At 57.0% G+C, this 4,471-nt stretch overlaps 1 long non-coding RNA gene across 1 annotated transcript in view; it reads left to right on the forward strand.

Annotated features, from left to right (window-relative positions):
- LOC107182100 overlaps window positions 1-2,289 on the forward strand; it is an 11,234-nt gene extending 8,945 nt beyond the window's left edge. The window contains exon 2 of the long non-coding RNA XR_001512816.1: window positions 1,956-2,289. This is a non-coding gene — a long non-coding RNA (uncharacterized LOC107182100). The remainder of the gene's footprint in view (window positions 1-1,955) is intronic.
- Window positions 2,290-4,471: the final 2,182 nt, after the last annotated feature.

Genomic DNA, 4,471 nt, shown 5'->3' on the forward strand with positions numbered 1-4,471 from the left:
GGCGACGCCCCGGCCGCCATGGGAGCCCCTGGCCCTGGAGGGGGCCCGACCCAGGCCCTTTAGAGCTGCAGCCTGGGCTCTGCCCGCAGACGCTCCTGCCCGTGACTTCCTGCGGAACCACCTCCCTCCGGGAGGAGGGGCAGCTCATCAGGAAGATGGGCCACAGCTGAACTCACCAGGCTCGCCCTCCAGCACTAGCAGCCTGGGGGGCCCAGAGGCCTTTGAGGGCCCTCGCATCCCCCGTCTCTGGCTTTTGCCTAAGCCTCCCCCCGAAACTACAGCCATCCTTAATCCACCTGAAGCCTCTCCCACACATTGGACCAAAGGGGAACAAGAAAAACAAGGAAAAGAAAACCATCAGGGAACTGGCTTCCGTAGATTTCTCCGGCAGGGATTCTGACCTCGCCTGAAGGCAGGGCGCTGGCTGGGAAAGCCCCAAGGAGAGCCCAGAGCCGGCTCAGGCCCAGGACACCTGCGGGGAAGGGCAGCGGCCACGTGTCTCTGGATGATTCCCTGAGAAACAGAGACCAGGCCGGCCCAGGCCCCACATCCCCTTCCTGCTTCATCTGCAGGAGTGAAAGCTGGGATGGAGGGGTGTCTTCTGGGCTCCCCATCCAGTGCCCTCATCCCAGGGACCTTACGCTCCAGAGGGCAAGGCCTCCCCCCAGCAGAGCGGGGACCGGCGGCGTGTTGTGTGGACTGTGGTTGTGTGGACTGTGGCTGTGGCTGTTTGCTTCCCCACGTAGTTTGCACGGACGTGAGGCGGGCAGCGGATTCAGTCTCTAACCTGTGACTCCACAACCCCACCTCCCTGAGCCAGGTTAAGCTTTGACACCTGCTTACAACTGAGAGGCCCCAGGCACCAGGTTCCCTCTTCCACACGCGGGAGGTGGTTCCAGGGGGAAGGCCTTTCTGTACGTTACCGTCAGGCAGTGGCTCTCAACCTTGGCTGCACATTAGAATCACCTGGCAATCTTTTTAAAATCCTGACGTCTGGGCCTCATTCCTCGGGAAATTCTGTTTCTTTGTGATGGGGTGAGGCCACAACATGAGTAACAAAGAAACATAATTGCCGGAGGATGAGGCCCAGAAATCAGGATTATAAAAAGATTCCCAGGTGATTCTAATGTGCAGCCAAGGTTGAGAACCACTGCCGTAAGGTGTCTGTAGCTGAAAACTGGAGGTTCCCCCAGAAGTTCCTCAGGGACACTTGGCCTGTAGTCTTCAGGGACCAGATCCTGGCACGAATCAGCATCTCTTCCGTCTGACCATCCGACAGCTCTTCTCTGAGACGCAGATGTCTGCGCTACCGATTTAAAGCAGTAAAAAATGGGCCCTGCCCGGCCAGCGTGGCTCAGTGGTTGAGCACCGACAATGGACCAGGAGGTCACGGTTCGATTCCCGGTCCGGGCACATGCCCAGGTTGCGGGCTTGATCCCCAGGGTGGGGCATGCAGGAGGCAGCCAATCCATGATTCTCTCATCATCGATGTTTCCATCTCTCTCTCCTTCTCCCTTCCTCTCTGAAGTCAATGAAAATAAATTAAAAAGAAAGGAAAAAATGGGCCCTCACTGGGTAGCTCAGTTGGTTAGAGAGTCGACCCCATACACCAAGGTTGAGGTTCGATCCCCGGTCAGGGCACATACAAAATCAACCAGCGATGCTCAAACAAGTGCAGCAACACATCGATGTTTCCCTCTCTCTCAAATCAGTAAATAAACATTTTAAAAAAGAGTTCGCCTGATATTCTTATTCGACAAGGGCTCTGACCTGCGAGTTATGAAGGTGAGTTGTAAACTCTTCCTCCAGTTGGCTACATTAGTACACTTTCTACCTCGTTAGCAAAGAAATCATTTTCTCCAAATTCTCAGGACAGTCAGCCAGTGAGAAGACAAATCACATTGAAGAACAGGATCTATTTAAACTTACTCTTTATTTTCATTTTGTTTTTCCAGTCACCCAGCATGCCACAATCCGATTGCTGACCTGGATGAAACAGTGAAATAAATGATTTACAAAGAATATTTACATTCATCGGATTTGCACGTGACGTGCCACAACGCACCGTGACCTCCCGGCGGCCCGGCTCCGGCCGCAGGCTGCGTCGTCACAGTCACGCGTGTCTCCGCGTGGCCCCGGCTGATGGACGGGCCGGAGCTGCCGCTGCCGGACGCGCCCTCCTGGCATGGGTTTTGGGAAATGGCTTCGAGTTACTGTACTTTGAAACCTGCTCGTTTGTCTGCTATGTATGTTACACACATGAACTTCAATAAACGGACTTCGGAAAGACCTGGGTTGTGACGCTGACTTTCTACTGTGGAGTGATGAACAAGACACGCCAAAAAAGGCACATATTTTAACCAGGCCAGAGGGTGCAGAGGGTCCCACGCTCTCCCTGCCACCCATGCTGCCTCCCTCTTCGCGATGCACAGAGCGCCCTTCGCTCTGCCTCCAGCCTACATCCACGGGACCCCGCTGACCATCCTGCTAGCCTGTGCCCGCCCTCAGCACCCTCCCCTCCACGCTGTTAGCAATGGACCAGACAGACAGGCCTCCCGGGCCGGGTGGGCTCAGGGTCCTTCTCCAAGATGCATCGTTTGTGAGGGGCCTGGGGACACCCCACCTTCCTCAGCGTCCCCGTCAGTCTCTGTACACAGATCATCCATCAGTTAAGTCTCCACTAGCATCTCCACTGCACACAGGGAAGCCCCCCAGTGTTGTCTAGTAAAGCGGGCACTGCATGCTGTGTTGTTCTGGAGGATGGCAAGGGGACCCGGCAGGCAGCTGCTGCCGGGGCAAGTCCCCGACCTTGGGCTGACCTCCGGGCCAGTGACCTGCCGCATCGTCACCGACCCGGCCTCTCTGAGGTGGTGGGGGCGGCCCACACGAAGACCCCGGAGCCTCTCCGCCAGGAAAGGGTTCAAGCCCCAAAGAGCGGAACTTCTGCTCAGGGCCGGAAGGTTGCGGTGTCACCCAACGCGCTCCAGATCAAGGCCGGTGCGTGATTTAGGCTCATTGTCCCCAGTTCAGGTTTAGGAGCGCGGTAAGTGAGTTACACAATAGTCTGAAAATAGCACCTTAAGGAATCACAGAGGTCACGTTACCCCGCCTCCTGGGCCGTCGGCCCCCGTGGTGTGGGGAGAGGAGCATCCACGTGGATGCCCTGCATTGGGCGTGTGGCGGCCACGTCCGTGCTTGCCTAACTTTGGTCCCAGAGCCGTTCCTCTACCTGGCCGAGTCCCGGGGAGCGCCGGGCCCTCCAAGAGGAGGGTTATGAGGTAAAGTCAGAAAAAGGCCCCATCGACCACCACCGGCCCCTCGATCCCCCGTCCACGTTCCATGCGCCCTCGGTTCTAAAAACAGGTTCATCGGGAAGGAGGGAGGCAGAGCCACACGTGGCCAGGAAGACATCACTGAGGAGCCACGCGCCTTAGCATCTGGGTCCAGACCACCCGCTGGGAAGACGGGGGGCCCGGACCCCGTGCTGCGAGCTCGCCTCCCCTGGGGACACAGCCCTCGTCCACGTCAGCACAGCTGCTTCCTGCCAGTTTATTAGACGAATGAAGGAAACCCACGTGTCTGGAGCTACAAGAAATGTACCTGTTTTCCTGCCACATTTTACACCAGGCAGCTTAAGACCAGGTGGAGCTTTTAAAGACCTCCCCCCCCACCCCCGCCCCGAAAAGGCCAGTCTTTAGTTTTCTGAGATCACAGAACCACAGCCAACAACAATAAACGGAGAAGTAGCAGTTGACACAGCGCTTTATTTCAGCTGTCTGTACGGGGGGAGGGACGGGCGCCCCTCGCCGATACGTGTAAAAATACTAAGGACGGACAGTGTACAAAAACAGTTCCTCGTCGTTAGTTCACATCCGTGTGGGCCAGGGACTGGAGGGGAGAGACAGTTTGGGGGCGACCGACAGTCATAGTGACACCAGTTCCTTGGGTCCGGAGTCGCGCCTGTTGAACACCCTTGCCCGGGTGACCAGCTCTCGCGCGGATCTAATGAGAGAACTAGCAAGGTCGAGAAATGTCACAAACGCTACAGCTACAGGGAGGTAATCCAATGACCAATTGAGAGGTTCTCTTTTTATTTAAATAAATACTTTACATGTCATGCTCGCCTGTAATGCACTCCCAGGAGCAAGATGAAGAGGTTCTACCGGAGACGGTACAAACAGTAGCAGCAAAGTGTGGAGACCCTGCAGTTAGGAAGTGGGGGGGCCCTGCTCCGTCCCCCGGAGAAGCAAGTGGCCCCCGTGAGAACAGTCAGCTTGAAGAAGCCAGAAACCGGGGCTGGGGGGTGGGAAACAATACTGAACGGTGCGTGTGGTCGTGTAGAAAGCAAAGCGGTGAGCGACCCTGCCTGCCTCCGAGGTCCTCCGAGAGGGCAGAGGTCACGGGCGTCAGTTCCAGGGGGAGCCCGCCCCGTCCCACCTGCGCCGAGAACGACTCCGGGGCTCAGGCCTGG

This window comes from Myotis davidii, unplaced genomic scaffold (genome assembly GCF_000327345.1).
Source record: "Myotis davidii unplaced genomic scaffold, ASM32734v1 scaffold754, whole genome shotgun sequence".
Lineage (NCBI taxonomy): Eukaryota > Metazoa > Chordata > Mammalia > Chiroptera > Vespertilionidae > Myotis > Myotis davidii.